The 24,003-nt window shown below is 41.9% G+C and overlaps 1 protein-coding gene across 1 annotated transcript in view; it reads right to left on the bottom strand.

Annotated features, from left to right (window-relative positions):
* Positions 1 to 24,003, bottom strand: part of LOC145545701 (uncharacterized) — a 112,428-nt gene that overhangs the window by 69,616 nt on the left and 18,809 nt on the right. The gene's annotated exons all lie outside the window — the stretch shown is intronic.

Raw genomic sequence — 24,003 nt, forward strand, 5'->3', positions numbered from 1 at the left:
TTATGTCTGCCACATTCAGACTATGCCCTTTGCAGAAGTTTCTGCGTTTATTTATAGAAAGGTTGACTTTAGTAACAAGACCATGTTCCATTAACGATACTTTTTAAAAATATACCAAAACACCCAGCTACTTTTATTATGAATAGGAAATACCACCCCCAAAAGTTGATAATCCTTAAAGTCTTAGCTATGACATAAAACAAAGTATCAAATTAGAAACAGTATAGAACTATCTGGTGGACCCCAAATCTGAAGCAAGCTATCAGAAAATATATACATTCCAAACACAACTGAGAAGGGAAAATTAGACCAAACTTCCCTCTTCCAGAGAGCACTGGGTTCTCCCTGTTCAGCTTCTACACCCCTGCACGGAGACATTGCTTTCAAATCTGGTTACTAGTCAAGTACTTCATATAAGTCAATAGCTGTTGTAAAAGTGCCCTTCATTTTCAAGTTACTTTTTCCATGGTGTTACAGCTCCAAGTGCAGAGGTGCATTAGTGCATGCTTCTAAGTTTTAAAGGAAAGAGTAGCACTCACATTAAAATATCTTCTAATGAAAATGAGCAGGCTTTAAGCCAACTAGATACCATAGAATTCTTGTTTCATCATCTTCTATCAGATGGGTTAGAGCCTTCTGGCTTCAACAAGACCGACATACCTCCTCAAGAAGCTACAAGACAGAAACAGATTTGAAGCTAACACCTCTTTGGTAAAAGCCTGTCTACAGAGTGTGACATTGTCCAAAAAGCAAGGAAGGGTCCACCCTGCTGGGGGAGAGGGCTGGCAGAGAACTGGGTGGCGAATTCAGAGCCACGTGAGAAGAGGCGAAATAGACTAATTACCCTGATTTCCACCTTGGACCTAGAAGCTATCTATATGTAGTTTGGCTGGCAAAGGGATTCTTAATTATATAATTCAGAATTTCTTTCCCCATCCATCTTCTTTTCTTTTAAGCCTCATCACTCTTTTTAGCTTTGCTTTTAAGCAAGTCTTTTGGAATTGGGAAGTGGGTACTTGAAAAACAGTTTCTAAAACTGACATTTGTTGTTGTTTAGTCGCTAAGTAGTGTCTGACTCTGTGACCCCATGGACTGCAGCACGCCAGGCTTCCCTGTCCTTCACTGTCTCCCAGAGTTTGCTCAGATTCATGTCCACTGAGTCCATGATGCTATCTAACCATCTCACCCTCTGCTGCTCCCTTCTCCTTTTGCCTTCTATTTCTCCCAGCATGAGGGTCTTTCCCAACGAGTCAGTTCTTCACAACAGGTGGCCAAAGTACTGAAGCTTCAGCTTCTGTATCAGTCCTTCCAATGAACATTCAGGGTTGCTTTCCTTTAGGATTGACTGGTTTGATCTCCTTGCAGTCCAAGGGACTCTCAAGAGTCTTCTCCAGCAACAGAGTTTGAGAGCATCAGTTCTTCTGTGCTCAGCCTTCTTTATGGTCCAACTCTCACATCTGTACATGACTGGCTTCCTGCCAAAAACCTGATCAAGTTTGCCAGGCCTGTGAGGAAACTACCTTGGCAGAAGATCTTCTAGTTCCAGTCAAGCCTTCCTGTGGACCACTTACATCACAGGAAGAAATCTGGGCCGCAACCTCATGAAACATCTTGAGCCAGAGCTGCCCACCTAGGACTTTCCTGATTTCCTAATACAAAGAAACTGCTGCTGCTGCTGCTGCTAAGTCGCTTCAGTCGTGTCCGACTCTGTGCGACCCTATAGACGGCAGCCCACCAGGTTCCGCCGTCCCTAGGATTCTCCAGGCAAGAATACTGGAGTGGGTTGCCATTTCCTTCTCCAGTGCATGAAAGGTAAAAGTTAAAGTGAAGTTGCTCAGTCGTGTCCGACTCTTAGCGACCCCATGGACTATAGCCTACCAGGCTCCTCCGTCCATGGGATTTTCCAGGCAAGAGTACTGGAGTGGGGTGCCATTGCCTTCTCCGACAAAGAAACTAGGTGAGATAAAATGCTTAAGTCCCTAAGTTTCTGGCAACTTGTTATGCAGCAATAGATACTGTCACCCAAACATCATTTAAATTAGCTCATAAGAATGCAAACAGAAGTTGTTGATGTAAATGAACACAGTATCAGGATATTATGGGCTTTCCAGGTGGCTCAGGGTAAAGAATCTGCCTGTCTTTGCAGCAGTCACAAGAGATGCAACCCCTGGATCAGGAAGATTGCCTGGAGTATTAAATGGCAAGCCACTCCAGTATTCTTGCCAGGATAATGCCATGGACAGAGGAGACTGGTGGGCTAAAGCCCATGGGGTTGCAAAGAGTCAGACACAATTGAGTGACTGTGCACGCATGCATGTATCAGGATATTGCAATTCCTAGATACTGAGTCCAAGCAAAACAGGATGATTAAGGATAACTCAAGAGCAAAGTAAATTCCAGTTTCTAACAAGTGTTGCCTTTTTTTTCCATTAGAATGCACAAAATGCAAAAAAAAAAAAAAATTTTTTTTTTTTTCCAAGAAGGCAGGCCCTTCATTTGCTTGTATTAATACATGTCTCTGCACAACTGCTGATTAATTGTTGGATATATTCTCTTCCCCAAACTAGGTCCACCAGGATGGATAATAAATGGACAGTAGGGGCATTTTTATTACTATAGAAATCAGAAAAGAGCTTATTGCTCTGCCTGTTCAAGTCTCACAGGTGATATAAGAAAAAGCCTAAAGGAAGCTACTCTCTACTCTCCAAGATGCCAGAAAGTTCAAAAAGCACATTCCTTCTTATTGAAAAGAGAAAGCCATCTATCTAAACATTCAAATGTAAATATTCAACTGTAAATAAAATGTGATAGCACATTTTCATAAGTGCTATCCTTTTATTTTCACAAAATAAAACCACAAATACAAAAATCAGAAATTCTCCTAAATTCCTAATTTTTTCTAATAAAAGAAAGTAGGAACATTCAGGTTTTTTTTTCCTTTTTTGATACCAAAACTCACAGATGTCCCACATCTCTGAATCATCAGCTCTGCTAAGAGCAACATGCAAAGGTAGTCGGAAATGTATCTTGGGTTCTACATATTCCATATGAAATATTAAAACAATAACATGACTACAGAAACAGTAATGGAGATTTTCTATGGAAATGAATCCATTATGAGGCTACCAGCTATATTAGTTTGTAAAGCAGAGGGCAATGGTAGTAACAATAAAAATAATTATTCAATTTTAATAAACATTTACTAACTCCTTACTATATTTAAAATACAGTAGAAATATAAGGGGCTTTCCTGGTGGCTCAGATGGTAAAGAATCTGCCTGTAATGAAGGAGACCCAGGTTGAGTCCCTGGGTCAGGAAGATCCCCTGGAGAAGGGAATAGTAACCCACTCCAGTATTCTTGGGGCTTCCCTGGTGGCTCAGATGGTAAAGAAACAGACAGTAAATAAATTATGAAGGTAAATTAACAAATGAATTTCATTCTATCAACTGTGCAGTTTTGTGAGATGTAACTAATATTGGGTTGACCAACCCAATATGTAGTTATAATACCACCAAATAAATGTTTTGGAAGCATTAAAAAGACTTGTACTTGTAAAAAAAAGCCTACAGTAGAGTTCATATCCTGGGAGATATTCAGGGAGTTTTTGTGAAATAAGTCTTTCTACTTGTACTATGGCTGTAAATTTTCTTAGCTTTTTCATATTAACATGTTTGAAGTCCCTAGATGACAAAGCTGAGTTTCACAAAGATTAGACAATTTGATTTGAACCCAGTTAATGCCTTTTAAATGGTTGAACCCATGTATCCTGTGGCTCTTGCATTGGTAGGTGGATTCTTTACCACTTGAGCCACCTGGAAGCCCAAGTAATAGTTCAGTTTGCTCAGTTGTGTCCGACTCTTTGTGACCCCATGGGCTGTAGCCAGGCTTCCCTGTCCATCACCAACTCCCGAAGCTTGCTCAAACTCATGTCCATTGAGTCTTTGATGCCATCCAACCATCTCATCCTCTGTTGTCTCCTTCTCCTCCTGCCTTCAGTCTTTCTTGGCATCAGGGTCTTTTCCAATGAGTCAGTACTTCGCATCAGGTGGCCAAAGGGTTGAAGCTTCAGCTTCAGCATCAGTCTTTCCAATGAATATTCAGGACTGATTTCCTTTATGATTGACTGGTTTGATCTCCTTGCAGTCCAAGGGACTCTCAAGAATCTTCTCCAACACCACAGTTCAAAAGCATCAATTCTTCAGCACTTAGCTTTCTTTACTGTCTAACTCTCACATCCATACATGACTACTGGAAAAACCATACCTTTGACTAGATGGACCTTTGTTGGCAAAGTAATGTCTCTGCTTGTTAATATGCTGTCTAGGTTGGTTGTATCTTTCCTTCCAAGGAGAAAGCATCTTAAATTTCATGACTTCAGTCACAATCCGCAGTGATTTTGTAGCACAAAAATATAGTCTCTCACTGTTTCCACTGTTCCCCCATCTATTTGCCACGAAGTGATGAGAACGGACGCCATGAGCTTAGTTTTTTGAATGTTGAGTTTTAAGCCAACTTTTTCCCTCTCTTCTTTCACTTTCATCAAGAGGCTCTTTAGTTCTTCTTCGCTTTCTGTCATGAGGGTGGTGTCATCTGTGTGTCTGAGGTTATTGATATTTCTCCCAGCAATCTTGATTCTAGCTTGTGCTTCATTCAGCTCGGCATTTCTCATTATGTACTCTGCATATAAATTAAATAAGCAGGGTGCAGGGTGACAATATACAGCTTTGATATACCCCTTCCCCAATTTGGAAGCAGTCCATTGTTCCATGTCCGGTTCTAACTATTGTTTCTTGACCTGTATACAGATTTCTCAGAAGGCAGGTAAGGTGGTCTCGTATTCCCATCTCTTGAAGAATTTTCCACAGTTCATTGTGATCCACACAAAGGTTTTGGTAAAGTCAGGAAGTCAGAAGTAGATGTTTTTCTGGAACTCTCTTGCTTTTTCAATGATCCACGGGGTCTCAAAGCGTCAGACAGGACTGAGTGACTAAGGCACACCCACAGGGATGCTGGCAATTTAATCTCTGGTTCCTCTGCCTTTTCTAAATTCAGGCTCAACATCTGGAAGTTCACAGCTCATGTACTGTTGAAGAGTTATTTTCAGAAGATCAACTGCAGAGTTTGTAGAAAGTAGTCTCAAATTATCTAGGTGTCTTCACTGAAGATCCTTTACTCCAGCTTCAGTTGGCCCCAAACCAAGAACACTGTTAAATGCATCCAGATGAAAGGACAAACATAACCATGCTAATAGAAGCTGTGTTTCCTTATAGAACACTTACCAGAAAAACGTGACACTGAGACATGTGAAAGAACTACATCAAGCGAGCACTGAGAAAAGAACAGGAGGATAATGGGTGTGGCCCAGGGATTAGGGCAGAACACATGGTTGGGTTAACCTTTTAAGAGGAAACAAATGGGAGAGAAATGTTAGCAAGGAAAAAGGCCTGAAGAATAGAAAAGGAAGCAGAAACAGGCTCCTTCTGCAAAGGACATATCATAAAGCTGTCTTTGCCGCTGCTCAGATAGTGCAAGGCTCCGGGAAGGCACAGTGATTTTCAGAAGAATTTTAGGTGGAATTGCTATTCCACCTCTGAACCCCTATACTCTTCCACGACTGGGACAAACTCAAAGAAATTAACTGGTCTTTAATTTAAATGAAGTAAACTACAAAGGTTAAAAAAAAAAAAAAACCTGATAAAGTTGTGAATTGTTATCAGCAGATAACAATTTTTCTGAACACAATGAAAAGATTCTTTGGCAGCTTCCACAGTCTGTTGTGTTATTTGTCAGACCCACGCCCCTCCTGCATCATGGACTTCTGTCTCGTTTCTTCTTTATAGTCCCAGCACCTAGCACCAAATCTAGCCCGCTCAATAAACGAGGATGAAGGGCAGGCCAGGAGGAGGGTCTAGATAAAGCAGGAATTTGACATGCTATTTCCTGAGGTGGCAATGCAGGCAGCCAGCTGACAAATTTCTCTTTTCCTTTTCTCCCTACAAGGAAGGACTGGTGAGGGAGACTGGAGGAGGGTAATTCTTTTAACTGAAAGAAAACAATTTTTAACTACCAAACTTGTGGCTTTATTTTTGCATTAATGTAAGTGAAAGCTCAAATACTGATTTCAACTGCCACTCCCCAATGACCCTGGAAATTTTCCTAAATACTACAGATTGATCTAGTTAACCTCTTCCTAGCTTATCAGATTTCATTATTCAGCTGGATTGCTATCAATTAACCATCTGTTCAATACTGCTACCAGACAACAGGAAAAATCCCAAGGTTGTTTTTAAAGACCTGACAGTTCTGACTAGAAGGTTGTTTGCATGGATGTTTTAAACTTTCTCCTATTTTTTTCCCTAATGGTCTCAAGAGAACTAATTTTAAAAAGCCCCTACCTAGGTGGTTCAGTGGTAAAGAATTTGCCTGCCAATGCAGGAGCCACAGGAGATGTGGGTTTCATAAGATCTCCTGGAGGAGAAAATGGCAACCCCATACCAGATTCTTGCCTGGAGAATCCCATGGACAGAGGAGCCTGGCGGGCTACAGTCTATCGGGTTGCAAAGAGTCGGACATGACTTAGTGACTAAATATGAGGGATTTCTTTTTTAAATAATGTGAATTAATTTCAAGTGACAATGATTTTCATTCTTCATTTAAAATAAGGGACGGTGGAAAATTTTTAGCCTGTGTTTAAAAAAAAACAAAAATAATAAAGAGCAAAGAATATTCTACTACTAAAATTGAAAATTACTATAGTATGTTGGCATGTTCAAGTACACTTTAAACAATTACCTAATTTCCTAAGTTGCACTATTTCAAAATTACATTAATCTTGAATAAATGTCATTTCAATACAAAGAAAAGTATAAGCAATAAGGCTACCTTAAGCTGCAGAAAAGAGTACCTTTATGTTTAAACACTACTTATGCCAGGCACTTGTGTGGCTTACACTTTACCAATTTCTGAAACCTTATCACTTCTTGTCTGAATGTCTTAAAGAAGGGACATCCTTAGATCGTTTTTGGAATTACCATCTCCCACAGTTTGTGGACTTCTGATGTACTCTCTCCCCTTGCTGAGAGCACATGGTATTGACTATAATGCTGTGTTAATAACATCCACTTTGGCTCCAGGCTAATTAAAAGAACGCTGAGAGGGGAGACTGCACAGATCATAGCACCTATGATGGATTCAACTCAGACCTTGTTCAGTGCGGGAAAACGGCAGAAACACACAAGGGCTACAAGCAGGGAAAGAGGGTAAAGAAGGGGAAATTATTAAAGCCAACAGAAGCAGCAGCAAGTCGCAGAGAACTTCATCAGAGTTGTGAGAAGCCAGTGACCACAGGTCAGACACGAGGGGAACTCAGAGAATAAGTCAATGGATATCTCTTCTCCACACACTTTAGAAAGAAACTGGGTTAGGAGGGCAGACGGGCTCCCCTAAAAGGCAAGCTGCCCTGGCACGCTGTGCACAGTCTGCATCTCAAAAGGCCCCAAAGGGCACATGGAATCCAGGAGTCCCGATGGCCCTGCTGACCCAAGAAGTGCAAGGTCATATGCACTGTATGAAGTCAGGGCTCCAAAGAGGAAACTGGCCTTGTCCTCTGCACATCCTAGAAGCAGCACAGCCCATACCCTCCCCCAGCTCTGCTGAAGTGACTCTGGAACAGTCAGAACCTCCCTGGGCCACACGGTCTCATCTGCAGGGCCAGCTCTGGGGAATGAGTGCAGCTGAGTGTCTGTTCACTGGCAACATCCCTCTGGCCCTGGAAGACCACAGGATCCTGGAGGAGGAGGACCTGATGCATGTCAATCATCAAGGCCACGCCCACCTTCCTGGTGCAGGGAGAACCCAGATTGGGATGCTGGGGAAACCAGACCAGATACAAGTATCTCAGCCCCTTCAGACTGAGGGCAGGCTTGCTACAGGCCGGAGACCAGGAGAACTGTCTGCTTCTTCTGGTGTTTCTCTCAACACTGCAGTTTACAGCCTTTTCTGTGTCAAGCCACTGTTCTAAGTACTTATACATATTATTTCATTTACTTCCATTAATTCATAAGAATCTCTCATTTTTTTTTTATTTTCCTTTAGCCACAGACTTTGTTTGAATATTTGCAACTATTATTCTATACACAGGTTTTAATTTCTTACAAAACTCTATATTCTGTAATTGCTAGGTCACTTCACTCTCCATTTTATGCCACATTTCCATCCAGAACTATTTCCTCAAATCAGTCTGCCTGATTGTATGCTGTTGTTCAGTTGCTAAGTTGTGTCCAACTCTTTGCAGTGCCATGGACTGTAGCCCACCAGGCTCCTCTGTCCATGGGATTCTCCAGACAAGAATACTGGAGTGGGTTGCAATTTCCTTTCCTAATCCCTGATTTTTTGATGAGGTAAAAGACATGGGGTGGTTAGACAGCTTACAACCCAGCCCCTTGCCACCATGCACAACACCCCCCGCTCCCTGCCCCCCGCTAGCAAACAGCAGTCAGCACATGTGCCCACTCCTGCTACTGCAGTCCGTGCTCTGAAGCTCCCCCAAACACAGCCTCTGGCAGGGAACCCGGAAGCTGGCTCTCCTGCCTAGAAGGCCTTCTCTCCCCCAAATGACTGATTTCAGCCATCCCTCCCTAACTTCCACATCAGTAAGATGGGGTAAGACCACCACTTTCTCCCCACTGAAACAGAATATTTTAATGTGAAAATGACTAACCATTATATGAAAAGATGCTCTACACTAGGAGTCCCCAGCCCCTAGACAGGTACCAGTTCGTCGTCTGTTAGGAACTGGGTCGCATGGCAGGAGGTAAGTGGTGGGTAGAAAGTGAAGAAGAACCAAAGAGCCTCTTGATGAAAGTGAAAGAGGAGAGTGAAAAAGTTGGCTTAAAACTCAACATTCAGAAAATTAAGATCATGGCATCTGGTCCCATCACTTCATGGCAAATAGATGGGGAAACAATGGAAACAGTGAGAGACTTTATTTTTGGGGACTCCAAAATCACTGCAGATGGTGACTGCAGCCATGAAATTAAAAGACGCTTGCTCCTTGGAAGAAAAGTTATATGCTAGACAGCATATTAAGAAGCAGAGACGTTACTTTGCCAACAAAGGTCCATGTAGTCAAGGCTATGGTTTTTCCAGTAGTCATGTATGGATGTGAGAGTTGGACTATAAAGAGAGCTGAGCACTGAAGAATCGATGCTTTTGAAATGTGGTGTTGGAGAAGACTCTTGAGAGTCCCTTGGACTGCAAGGAGATCCAACCAGTCAATCCTAAAGGAGATCAATCCTGAGTATTCATTGGAAGGACTGGTGCTGAAGCTAAACTCCAATACTTTGGCCATCTGATGCGAAGAACTGACTCATTGGAAAAGACCCTGATGCTGGGAAAGATTGAAGGCGGGAGGAGAAGGGGACAACAGAGGATGAGATGGTTGGATGGCATCACTGACTCGATGGACCTGAGTTTGAGTAGGCTCCGGGAGTTGGTAATGGACAGGGAAGCCTGGTGTGCTGTAGTCCATGGGGTCGCAAAGAGTGGGACACGACTGAGCGACTGAACTGAACTTAGCAAGCAAAGCTTCATTTGTATTTATAGCCAATCCCCATCACATGCATTACCACCTGAGCTCTGCCTCCTATGGTTCTGCAACAGCATGACATTCTCATAGGAGCTCAAATCTTACTGTGAACTCTGCATGTGAGGGATCTAGGTTGCCCCCTCCTTAAGAGAATCATCCGGAAACCATCCCCCTGACACCTGTCCCAGTCCGTGGAAAAACTATCTTCCACAAAACCAGTCCCTGGTGCCAGAAAGGTTGGAGACTTCTGCTCTACACTGTATGTCATCAGGGAAATGCAAATGAGCACAACGAGATCCACTATACGCCTATTAGAACGGCCCACATCTGGAACAGACGCCACCAGATGCTGGTGAGACTGTGGAGCAACAGGAACTCATTCACTGCTGGTGGGAATGCAAGATGATGCGGTCACTTTGGAAGGCGGTTCAGTGGTTTTCTTATAAAACTAAACAACCTCTTACCATACAGTCCTGCAACTGTTCTCCTTGGTACTGACCCAAAGGAGTTAAAAACTATGTGCACACAACACGTGCACAGGGGTACTTGCAGCAGCTTTATTCATAACTGCCAAAACTTGAAAGTACCCAAGATGTCCTCCAACAGATGAATGGATAAATCAACTGTGCCACATGCAGACAATGGAATATTACTTAGCATTAAAAAGAAATGAGCTAACAAGCCCTGAAAAGACATAGAGGAAACACAAACGCCTGTTACTAAGTGAAAGAGCCAGTCTGAAGAGGCTGCACACTATAATTTCAATGATAGGACATTTAGGAATAGGCAAAACCATGGAGACAGTAAAAAGACTAGGGGTTGCCAGTGGTTAGGAGAGAGGGTGAGATGAGTGGGCAAAGCACAGAAGATTTTCAGGGCAGTGAAAATACTCAGCATGAGGTTATGATGGTGGATACATATCATTATTTGTATGTCATTAGGATACATTTGTCCAAAAACACAGAATGTACAACACCAAAAGCAAACAGTAATGTAAACTATGGGCTTTCGACCACAAAGACGTGTTACTGTAGGCTAGTCAGCTGTAACAAATGTGCCACTCTGGTAGAGGGATGTTGGTGATAGGGTAAGCTATGTGTATGAGGGGGTGGGGGTAAACAGGAAATCTCTGTACCTCCCCCTTGACCTTACTGTAAATCTAAAACTGCTTTAAAAAAATGAAAGTCATGCCCAACAACAGCTGGCACACTGCAGATACCCAATGATCACTAATTCACTCCTTCACCTCACGTAACCACCACCTAGATGGAGGCCACCCTCTGCCCAGCCCTCCATGTTTACATCTAGCTGAGGCCCTGGTCATACTGGCTCCCTGCACAGCCAAAGAGCAATCACAGGACGGAGACTGCCTTTCCCCCCAAAAGCACCAGATGAAACTACCCAGTGTGTGTGCCCCTGTGAAGGACACAACCTGAATCAAGAGATGCCCCGAGAGCTATGGACAGCAGAGGGCTTGTCTGAAGCCAGCAACAAAAGATCCCCCGTTTCTGAGCTGTTGGATGGTATACTATTAGAACATGCCACAGGCCCACAGTTATAGCATTTGACAGAAAAAAAAAAAAAAACTTTAGCAAACCACAGAACAACTGTGGGATGTTTTTTAGAACATCTTTCTGTACAGTGCAGCAAAGGCACGTTACCCTCAGAGTTTACCTGGGAGCTCTCTCCTACTTCTACCAGCCAACAGACCAGGGGGAAATCAAAACCCCACACTCAGAATCCACGTGATCTGCATCTGAAAAATGAAAGGCTCACAAGCAGGTCTGTATCACCACCCTGGATGTTTTCCTCTGGACACACTCCAGCTTGTTAATGTTCAGAAAACTTGGCTCCCAAATGGCCTGATTTGCACAAAGATTTACTACCTGTGCCGATCCCTCCTTGGCTTTCTCGAGTTAAATTATTTTCATTAAATGTTAAATAGGTACAAAATATAAAGAATGAGATGCTTAGATAGCATCACTGACTCAACAAACATGAATCTGAGCAAACGTCAGGAAATAGTGAAGGACAGGGAAGCCTGGCAAGCTACAGTCCATGGGGTCAGAGTCAGACATGACTTGGCAACTAAACAACAACAAAGAATTTCAAGGGAGCAAACATTTGTGTACCCATGACCAATTTTACAAAGAAAAAGTAAATTACTAAAACCTCTGAAGCTCCTTTTGACTCTTCCTTATACACTCCCTTTATCCTCCATTAGCAGGCAGTAACTCTAAATTCTGTGTTTATTCTTGCCTTTTAAAAATAGTCAAATCACACCTCTGTATCCCTAAACTACTGTATCCCTAAAATCTACCGTTTGGTGTGCTCAAATCTCTGAACCTTATCTAAGTAGAATTAGACCACATATGATCTTTGCCTTCTGCTTTTCCCACTCAACATTATGTCGATATATGAATCAGTGATCCATTCATTTTCAAAGCTGGGAAAGGGGCCGACATGCACAGGTGTGGGCTCAGGGTAGCTATTTCTGGGCAGCGTCCCTTCTGACTGAGTGGTGTCTCGCTGTACTGGCTGTTCATCATTTCCAGTATATTATTCCATTCTACAGTAGTTCACTGCATAAACTATACCACAGTTGTTTTATACAATCAATGTTTTGTTTTCTTCCAGGTGTTCTGTGGTGGGCCACGTAAAGTGCTGTGAACAGTGGTGGCTATAACAATATCCATGTTTTCAACTTTATTAAAATTAGTTTTCCTCAAAACTGTGGTAATGACCATTGTGGTTTGTAAAATTTTCTAGATAAAATCCAACTCTTTTTTTTTTAATGAAAAAGTGCAAATTAGAAAGGAAAACAGCAAAGAACACTACCCTTAGGAGGATATGATCAGTTTCTCAAAACGTTGGCTTAAATTACACACATGTATCTGTAGGTCTACACGTGTCAGTAAATGAGTGCCTTACTATGAGTCACAGTCAAAAGGCTCAGAACCTCCTTCTAGTTGATTAACTCTCTTTGCCTATGTCAAATTTACCATTAAGCCTGTTTGATTTTTAAATTCCAATTATATATTTAATTTCTCAAAGCTCTATTTAGTTTTCAGACCTCCTCTGTCATGTTTACATTCATTTGCTATTTACTCACATTTTTAACCTTCTAATTTCTTCAGTACAAAGCTATTTTACGTTCTCTGTCTGACAACTATATCTGGAATCACTACATGTCTAATTCTGTTCCTACTATTTAGGCTGGTTCTATTCATGACACTTTGCTTTACTTGTCTGTTTTATAGTTTTTGACTGTGAGTTAAATTTTCTTGTGGTTACATTTTTTTTGAACTCTTTGAAGCCTAGGTTGAAGAAAGATTCCTCCAGAAAGATCCTGTGCCTGCTTCTGCCTTGAGCTACTATGCTGGAACCACTGTTTACAACTGTATATATTTCCCCCTTTAGGGGCTTGCCTGTATAGATTCAAATTAGGACTGTAAATCTGCACGGATACTGGTTACTGGTTATAAAATATTAGATAGGCAGTTTTCCTTTGAGTTGCTAAGGGGCTGGGAGGAGGTCAGGGGGAAAGCTGTGTTTCTTGTTCAACACTGCACTATGGAAGTAGCCTTCAGGGAGGTGGTCCCAGATTTCTGTGGAGACATCTTATATCAAACATTTTCCCCTAGCACAGACTCTGGGCTTTGTCTCCTGCCTCCAAAGCAACAGGAGACCGAGGAAATCAAAGCATACATTTGCTGGATTTGGCAAGCACTCTCACACTGGATGTCCACTCACCTCTCTGGGTTCTCACTTTAAGTCCAATGTTTCTTTCTCAACAATTTTATAGCTATATTTACAAAATTTATCTAGCATTTTTATTTTTAGTTTGTGGTGGAAGAGTATACAGTCTCAAATACCACCAGAAATCAAAGTTTGGGTTAACTTCTTAAACAACCGGTATTTCCTATTAGCTTGTACTAAACTTGTTCAACTAAAACCATTAGGTCTTTTTCATATGAGCTGTGTTAAGTTTCCTCATTCCTATACTTGCTTAACTGTTATTATTTTGAATCTAAATGCAGAAATTCATATTCTGACCCATTAAATTTAGTCTTTTAGTGTTTAATAAGTCATTGTTTTAAGTCATTAAAATCATTCTGAATTCTCAATCTGTCATTTTTAGATTTTTATCTATGTCCTCAGACTTTTCCATTCACAAACTTGATTAACATACCCCTATAGATTAATCCCAAATTGAAAAAGATGTGGACTATCATATTATCCAGCATATAATTCACTATAAAAATAATTTCTGAAAACAACTGATATATCCAGAAAGTAGCACCCAATATCTCCAATTTTATACAAGATGTTTGCCTAGAAATGTGCTTTTCTATCAATAAAATCAATGTTTTATTATCTTTACCTCAGTGCAATTTAAGGATGATTATGAAGAAGTTTTAATATAGACCCTTGGCACGGGGATTGCTATGCTTCCATCACACACAAGTTAAATTTGATACAGACGTGAAAGTAGGAGAGTAGGTTAAAGTTAACAAGAAGGATGCCTTTGAAAACTATAAGGTAGAAATCATCAATCACCCTTTAAGTGGTGCAGACAAGTAAAACCCTGACAGTAACAGCAAGATCCTTCAGGAAAGGCTGAGAGTCACTCTGAGGTGAACACGCCTTTGTTTCAATGATTAATTTTACAAGAAGTAGCACGGCCATCCAGCACGCCTGCCTCATTCCACCTCTACGGGAAAGAGACCAGCAACTAAAAAACACATTAATGTTATGTAGGGTGACCATATAATTTATCATTCAGGACAAATTATCTTCTATGCCAAAATAAGACAAGTGAAACAGGCCTGACCCAGCAGATAAGGAGAGAATTCACCCTAACAATATATGTCTTTCCTTTTTTAATAAAACAATTGCCTCAGTATTTCCTTATACTGCCTATAAACCCATAAAAAGCACTCATCCATTGCTTATTTTCTATTGGACAAAATCTAACTTTACAGGATAATATGTTAATAATGTCCTTTAACACTCCCCAATATTATATTTAATATATTGTTTGTTAACACTGGCAGTTTGATATCCTTCATTCTTAAGGTGAAAGTTTTAAAGGAATTTATCTTTAAAAAAATCACTGAATTAAAATCTCATTCCATGAATTAAAAAAAAAATTAGCTTGATTTCAATTATTCTTGAAATGAGACTCTCCTGACAGTCCAACATTTCCATCCCCCGGCAGAGGCTCCTCAGGCAGCCAAGCAGTCCTCTCCCACAAGCCTAGCACCTTAGCGCTGCCCCGACCCCACTCCCACCAGCTAACAGGGGGACACTGTTAAAGTTTTCAAAGCACAAACCCACCTTCCGTTATCTGGGATTTTGTTCTGTTTGACCAAAGTAAGTGGTTGTCTTTTTTTTAAGGATGGAAGTTACCCCAAAATTTCAAACATATGACTTCTCTGAAAAAAAGCCTTGAAGATTTGTCAAACCCTGGTCCACTCATGTGTCCTAACGGCAGTGATCAGCTGGAGCTGAGCAGGGACTGCCCCCCACCACCCACCGCCTTAGGTAATTCCGTGCTTTCTGATTTGCCACAGTCCTCACCACTCATCTTTACACCAAAGCCACTTTTCCCTTCATGCCATCTCTCTGCTTGCTGCCATGAGTGCAAACTCTGCCATAAAGGGCTTGTAAATAAACACGACCCCCCCCCCGCCCCAGACGAGAAGGCTCACTCATGCAAGACCAGGGAGGGCACTGTGTGCCCAGAGCCCCCAGCACCACCCCAGGCGGCATTCTTGGCTCAGTGAAGGCTCCTCCTCGGCTCTGCTGCTTCTCCATATGCCAACCGCATTCTAGCAGACCAGTTTCCCCAGTGGGCACTTAACTTTCTGTCGTTTAAGAAATCTCTCCCAGGCTATTTTCTCATTTCTTAAATGAGTAAATTTACCTCGCAGAATTGTGAAGATAAACCAAAATGTGAGTGAAGAACTTACCACAGCCCTGAACATATGATAACCACTTAGTTTGTGGTTCTTACTATTATTTAGGTCGAAAAACCCTCAAGCAAAACCAAGAGTGAGCCACTGGAATAAAACAACTTTTGGATAAGTCAACTGTACTTTAGTAAAAAAAAAAACAAAAAACACCCCAGAAAAAACCCTGTTTTATGGAATTTATTGGGTTTCAAAAAGTTATAATTTGCTTGCTTTTAAAGACTAGATAGCAAAACTATTACATAAATAAGAAACAATAAATTCAGCTGCATCACATAACCACATAGAGGAGAGCAGGCACCTGTGGCCCAGAGGGACATCCACTCAGAAGGGCGGGAGAGATTTCCAGAACTGTTTGGTGCTAATTTCTCCGTTCTCCTCATTTAGGCAACAATTTTATTTCTTGTAAGGTGCTTTTAGGGAAAGCACAGAAATGATTACAGAAGAAGAGTGAAGACTCCACAGAAAGCATAATGGTTACTCCATCTTTTTAACCAAAAAAACTGACCACTTTACTGCATATACGTATGTGCTTTTTTCTTAAAATAGAACATGCGAGGGAAGTCTTTGGTTTTTCTTTCTCTAGAGAGAAAGTCACATGTAATTATGAGTAATAGAGCACACTGACGCACCTAGCCAAAACAAATAACAACAAAATGTCCACATTTGTGGGTTCAAGACCTCATTAGGACAAACTCACTGCAGGCTTTTAAAGACATGGAATGTTTGCTTGAGTCAGTTTTTAACCATGAGAGAAGGGTACTTAGAAAATTTGATAAAAACATAAAGAAGTAGACCTAAGGATGAAATCCAGTTTCTCACATGTGATGTTTTAAATCAACACTCTGAAGTTTGCCACTGTGAACCTCAGTTTAAGGGTCTTCTTCTCCAAGAGGCCTTTCCTGATTCTCCTCTCCCACCTCCCACCACGAAAGCTGGCCCCGGCCTCCCTGAGTCCTGACTCCACCTCAGCAGTGGAAACTACCTGTGCTGTTGAACCATCCTCAAGCCTTGTGAGATTTCCTCAAGGCACTGTCTCTGCGTCACCATCACTCAACTCAGGACAAAGAATACATGAGCACCAGCTTCTCTCATCCACAGTGAAGCTTCAGGATGAAATGGCAGCTGACGTCCACAGTGGTGGAGCCATGCCTGAGTTAGAACCCGAGCTCTTCTGCCCGGCTCTTCCACCCCTGCGAGTTTGGGAAATTATTCTGTGCCTCAATTTTTGCACAGATTAAAAGGTGTGGGAAAAAGTAGAGACTCTCTGAAGTGGTTGTGAGATTTAAATGAATTAATGCATATAAAGTGCTTAGGACCTGGTACATTACAAGTACTCAGATACATTATACATCAAATGACTCTCATCATTTAAAAATCGGCCTACATTTCCTCAGACTCCTTAACTCAGTGTTACCTCACTCTTCTGGAGACAATCACAAAGGCTCTCCTCATCGCCAGAGGTTAAGTCCTTACCCTACCTGGCTTCCATCTTCAGCCTCAGCGCCGCTGGCTAGCTCTTTGTTCATGAGGCCGAACCCTTCACGTTTGGGAGGGTGCTTCTCTCAGTCTTTCTCTCTAATTTACCTTCCTGCCCGGGCCAGTGTGAGCGCTCCCCGCAGCTGACTCTCTTCTTCACCAGCTTCCAGCACAAGCTTGTCTAGTCATTGTTCTTCATCTACTACCAACTGTGGTAACTACTGCCACATGTTGGTAAGTAGAGTGGAAAATTCAATATATTTTTCCTTTGGGGGACAGCAATAGAATATAGTGACATATAGGTTAAATTTGGGAGAAGGCAATGGCACCCCACTCCAGTACTCTTGCCTGGAAAATCCCATGGACAGAAGAGCCTGGTAGGCTGCAGTCCGTGGGGTTGCGAAGAGTCGGACATGGCTGAGCGACTTCACTTTCACTTTTCACTTTCATGCATTGGAGAAGGAAATGGCAACCCACTCCAGTGTTCCTGCCTGGAGAATCCCAGGGACGGCGGAGCCTGCTGCTGCCGTCTATGGAGTCGCACAGAGTCGGACACGACTGAAGCGACTTAGCAGCAGCAGCAGCAGCAGGTTAAATTTAAATTAAGACTTAGAAAATACATATACATGCATGCCATTGCCTCACATCTATTCTACAGGTAATGCATCCAACCTCTCTCCCCAAATCACGTATATCAAGTTTAACTCCCAAACTGCATCTACCACATACTCAAATATGTAAATATTTGCACATAGCATTCACCAGGCTGTAGCTTGTCTAAAGTGTTTGTACGTATGAGTGGGTGTCAAAACCTTAGCTTTACCTCAGCTAGAAATGTTTAAATCTTTAGCCCATATGTTTTCTTAGAAAATTACACCTGAGACTCACTCAGTCTTTAGGCTGTCTAAAATTGGTATAATGCAAACAGACATTAAGCAGATAATACACACATGTCCAACCCACGTTACCTTAGTTTGGGCAAAACCCACTTTCCACATTTTGTTGAGACTATCCTCTAATCAAACTAATGTGACCACTAATAAGCACACTTCTCTTTTTTATTAAATAGAGCACACAAATAATAATGTAACCTTCCAAGATATTGCAACAGCCGAGATGAGTTTCAACATCTGTAATATACTTTTGGAAGCATTTCAGCAGACACAGCCTGTGCTAGTCTGTGACAGTGCTGAGGCTGATGGGAGAAGGAGTGCATTGTCCACGGGGGGCGGCCCACACTCGAGAGGGCTTACAACAGACAAATGCTTTGGGGACACTTAGCTCATTACCTACTGGGTGGATTTTCTTTGATGGAATCAGCAGCTTGCTAATTAGCATGATGAGTGTTAGAAACAGGATCACATTGGTGAAATTAGACAATTCTGGTAAGTGAGCTTGCTAAAGTGTTTCAGAGACACCTCTACCCTTGAATGAACAGGGTAAGATCATCTAGTAAAGCCTCAATCTCTGATGGTAACTGAAAGACCAAGAACCTTCTCTGCCATGCTGTTGTCTGTTTTGAGTAAGCATTTCTCGAAAGGTGTACCAGAACATCTAAAGACACAAAGCTCAAAGCTTAAAAGTCAACTGCGTGTGCAGTAGTAGAGTTGAAACTTGCTTTTAACCTGATTGTGAGGTTGTAAGAGAACAGAGAAGCCCTGCTGATTCAGACTTCTTTCATAGACACTCTCATGTACTGACTCTCTCAAAAAAGACACCTAGAAGATGGCCAAGACCAATGTGACTGTGGAAGAATGTTCTGGATACCTGTTATATTAGACGATGTAGTCTTTCTATGATTGAACTTGACATGGAGAATGTGAATGATGTTTAAGCCTACCTTTCGCACACGTTTGCTGTGATCATCAAATAATTGAAAAGATGTAAGATCGACCTGAGAGCTGTAAGGCACCACCGTCATGGGCAATACTCTTATAACTTTATTGACTAGACTTTGAAACTGAAGGACGCTGGCCTAGCTGTTGCCCTGCCTCTTTCCTGGATATGAATTTTATCCATGTGCCTGTTTTTTAAGGTTCTCATCCCACGGCTTTCAAATTGGCTCCCCACCAAAATACATGTACACATGCAGGATTCCGTCTAAAATTGAAAACATTCTGGACTGCAAGTGAAACAATATTTATTATTAACACAATTAATATCATTATTGATAAATTATATACATAGTATGTGTATAATCAATGTAATATTAAATAAATACAGATAGGAATGAGGGAGCTTGGCGGTTTTGTAACTACCACTGCAGGTATTCTTACTAAACAGGAGAGGCTGGCCAGTCTGGCTTCCAGATATATATGGGTATTATATTCAGGCCTTGCCCCAGTCATTTAGGAGCTTAAAAATAACTTGATTTGACCTTAGAATTTTACAAAGTGTTCCAGAATGGCTCTCTCTACTGGCAGCTCAGATGCCTCTGCATACTTGATTAGAGTCTATTTTATTTTTTAAAATAGTATGTTAGACGAGTTCCATCTTCACAGGCCTAAAACTTATTGTCATTAATATAATGCCATCAAATTGCATTCACTCAGTGCTGATAAACAACTACTTACTTTTATCTATTCTCTCTTCAGTTCCTTTGTTATCAGACGAGGAAATGCCTCCATCTCCCACACTTCCTTCAGAGACAAGAAAGGCCAGGTAGGGGAGTGAGGCCTGGCCCTACTGGTAGCAGAGAGCACTTGAGGATTTGAACAGAGAAGTGTGGCAAATTCAAGTCCCACATCAACCACTATGTGACCTCTCACTTCTATTCTCCAGGGGCTGCTCTCTCCCAAGCCTCTCCCAGGGTCACCACCACCACACCTCTATAGGAATCCTACAGGTTAGTACTCAATGTCAGTGGTTAATTATAAAAACCAGTATCTTCTCCCTTATTATAGCTGCCTCACAACATAGTTGTTTTCAATAGTGACTGTCAAAGCGCCAACTCTGCTGCTCTGGACAAAATCAAAGAGCATATTTATAGAGCAAGTTTCTCAGTTTTTTTTTCCTTACAAGTATTTTAAGTTGTGTACTTAACTTGGCAAGTTCTATTGCTTAAAAATGATTCACTAAAGTAGTACACACTTAACTGTCTTAGCTTGCTAAATATCTGAAAGACGGAAAGACAATTTTCCTGCTAAATGTATGAGGTTAAGAATAAAAATTCCAATGATTTGAGTGGATTATTTCCAGAAAAAAAAAATCAGTTGAATGATAAATGCTTACTAAGAAGTTAGGCTGTACCTTAGAGGAAAAATAATAATATGGCTATGGGCAAACTCCCATATAAGCCAGTCAATTTCTATCTGTATAATAATTATGGATGTAACCCATAATCTCAGCCATTTCAAAATACTTAAGTCACACCTTATTGCCAAATTCAGACTTAAATTGAAGAAAGTAGGGAAAACCACTAGTCCATTCAGGTATGACCTAGATCAAATCCCTTATGAGTATACAGTAGAAGTGACTAATAGATTTAAGGGACTAGATCTGATAGACAGAGTGCCTGTGAACTATGGACAGAGGTTCGTGACATTGTACAGCAGACAGGGATCAAGACAATCCCCATGGAAAAGAAATGCAAAAAAGCAAAATGGCTGTCTGAGGAGGCCTTACAGATAGCTGGGAAGAGAAGAGAGGCGAAAAGCAAAGGAGAAAAGGAAAGATATTCCCATCTGAATGCAGAGTTCCAAAGAATAGCAAGGAGAGATAAGAAAGCCTTCCTCAGTGATCAATGCAAAGAAATAGAGGAAAACAACAGATTGGGAAAGACTAGAGATCTTTTCAAGAAAATTAGAGATACCAAAGGAATATTTCATGCAAAGATAGGCTCGATAAAGGACAGAAATGGTATGGACCTAACAGAAGCAGAAGATATTAAGAAGAGGTGGCAAGAATACACAGAAGAACTGTACAAAAAAGATCTTCACGACCCAGATAATCATGATGGTGTGATCACTCACCTAGAGCCAGACATCCTGGAATGTGAAGTCAAGTGGGCCTTAGAAAGCATTACTATGAACAAAGCTAGTGGAGGTGATGAAATTCCAGTTGAGCTATTTCAAATCCTCAAAGGTGATGCTGTGAAAGTGCTGCACTCGATATGCCAGCAAATTTGGAAAACTCAGCAGTGGCCACAGGACTGGAAAAGGTCAGTTTTCGTTCCAATCCCAAAGAAAGGCAATGCCAAAGAATGCTCAAACGACTGCACAATTGCACTCATCCTACATGCTAGTAAAGTAATGCTCAAAATTCTCCAAGCCAGGCTTCAGCAATACGTGAACCATGAACTTCCAGATGTTCAAGCTGGTTTTAGAAAAGGCAAGGGAACCAGAGATCAAATTGCCAATATCCCCTGGATCATCGAAAAAGCCAGAGAGTTCCAGAAAAAACATCTATTTCTGCTTTCTTGACTATGCCAAAGCCTTTGACTGTGTGGATCACAATAAACTGTGGAAAATTCTGAAAGAGAAGGGAATACCAGACCATCTGACCTGTCTCTTGAGAAACCTGTATGCAGGTCAGGAAGCAACAGTTAGAACTGGACATGGAACGACTGGTTCCAAATAGGAAAAGGAGTACGTCAAGGCTGTATATTGTCACCCTGCTTATTTAACTTATATGCAGAGTACATCATGAGAAACGCTAGGCTGGAAGAAACACAAGTTGGAATTAAGATTGCCAGGAGAAGTATCAATAACCTCAGATATATGGATAACACCACCCTTGTGGCACACAGTGAAGAAGAACTAAAGAGCCTCTTGATGAAAGTGAAAGAGGAGAGTGAAAAAGTTGGCTAAAAGCTCAACGTTCAGAAAACTAAGATCATGGCATCTGGTCCCATCACTTCATGGGACATAGATGGGGAAACAGTGGAAACAGTGTCAGACTTTATTTTTTTGGGCTCCAAAATCACTGCTGATGGTGACTGCAGCCATGAAATTAAAAGACGCTTACTCCTTAGAAGGAAGGTTATGGCCCATCTAGATAGCATATTTAAAAGCAGAGACATTACTTTGCCAACAAAAGTCCATCTAGTCAAGGCTATGGTTTTTCCAGTGGTCATGTATGTATGTGAGAGTTGGACGATGAAGAAAGCTGAGCGCTGCAGAATTATGCTTTTGAACTGTGGTGTTGGAGAAGACTCTTTGGAGTCCCTTGGACTGCAAGGAGATGCAATCAATCATCCTAAAGGAGATCAATCCTGGGTGTTCATTGGAAGGACTGATGTTGAAGCTGAAACTTCAATACTTTGGCCACCTCATGTGAAGAGTTGACTCATTGGAAAAGACCCTAATGCTGGGTGGGATTGGGGGCAGGAGGAGAAGGGGACGACAGAGGATGAGATGGTTGGATGGCATCACTAACTCGATGGACAAGGGTTTGGGTAGACTCCGGGAGTTGGTGATGGACAGGGAGGCCTGGCGTGCTGTGATTCATGGGGTCGCAAAGAGTCGGACACGACTGAGCGACTGAACTAAGTCACACCCAATGGGGATGAACCCATGTAAACATCTTCTCGATGTCATAACAACAGGGTAGGCATGCATTTATAAGCCGTCAGAATCAGCAGAATGGAAGGCCATGGCATAAGGACTTCATGGAAGGAACCCTGGACCAAAGAGGGTCCTGACGTTGCTATTTCTAATCCGTCCTCAAATTCTCCTAGCTGAACCATCTTGGGCTACTCAGTTAGGGTTTTGGAAGTGATTTCTCTGACTGTAAATTATCTGATCTATTTCCAGTAACTGTTAACAGTTAAATTATAAAATGAACACAAAAATGGTTGAAAAACTGAATAGTGGGACTTCCCTGGTGGTACAGTGGATCACAGTGGATAGGAATCTGCCTGCCAATGCAGGAGACGTGGTCCGGGAAGATTCCACATGCCATGGAACAGCGAAGCCTGTGTGCCACAACTACTGAGCCCTCTTGCCTAGTGCCTGAGATCAGCCACTGCAATGAGAAGCCCACGCACCACAACGAAGAGTAGCCTCTGCTTTCAACAACTAGAGAAAGCCTGCGCTGAAACAAAGACCCAGCGCAGCCAAGAATAAAAAAATAATTTTTCATTTAAAAAAGAGAAAAATAGGCCACACTCACAGGGGAGATGCAGATCACATCCCCCACGAGACACATGACTGCCAGAACCAAGACCCTTAAAGGGACTGACAAGTGTGTCATGGGTGAAAAAAAACAGAAAAAGAAAAACTGAATTGTGTTCTGAAAAAAATCTAAAGTGAGAATCAACACTGAGGGATTAAGCTTCAACCAGGGAAACATCCTTAAGATTTTAAACCAAAAATCACAACTTTCCTGGTAATCTGTGCAAAACCAGGAGAGCCCCAGTCACGTGGTGTCAGGATAAGGTCTACTGGTTTTTCCTTTTTTTTCCTCTTTTGGCCACAGCCTGCAGCATGTGGGATCTTAGTTCCCTGACCAGTGATTGAACCCATGTCCCCTGTAGTGGGGGGCTTCCCTGGTGGCTCAGACAGTAAAGAATCTGCCTATGATGTGGGAGACCTGGGTTCGATCCCTGGGTTGGAACATCCCTTGGAGGAGGGCATGGCAACCCACTCCAGTATTCTTGCCTGAAAAATCCCATGGACAGAGGAGCCTGGCGGCTATGGTCCATGGGGTAGCAGAAAGTAGGACACAGCATAGCGACTAACACTTTCACTTTTCTTTCCTCTGTAGTGGAAGTCCAGGGAGTCTTAACCACTGGACCATCAGGGAAGTCCCAAGGTGTTTTCAACCCAGCAGATAGGAGACTAGAGACAGTGATGGCCTGGGATGGAGAGAAGACCCATAGAAAACTTGTTCGTAAAAGCTTGGAATAAAGTCCAAATTCCTCAGCGCAGCAGGTAAGATACTCACGGTCGGGGATCAGCCACATTTTCAGCCCTGTTTCTCTTACTCCCAACAACACTCCCAACAACACCCCCAGACTGAG

This window comes from Giraffa tippelskirchi, chromosome 4 (assembly GCF_054371585.1).
Source record: "Giraffa tippelskirchi isolate mGirTip1 chromosome 4, T2T-mGirTip1v1.2.pri, whole genome shotgun sequence".
In the NCBI taxonomy this organism is placed as follows: domain Eukaryota; kingdom Metazoa; phylum Chordata; class Mammalia; order Artiodactyla; family Giraffidae; genus Giraffa; species Giraffa tippelskirchi.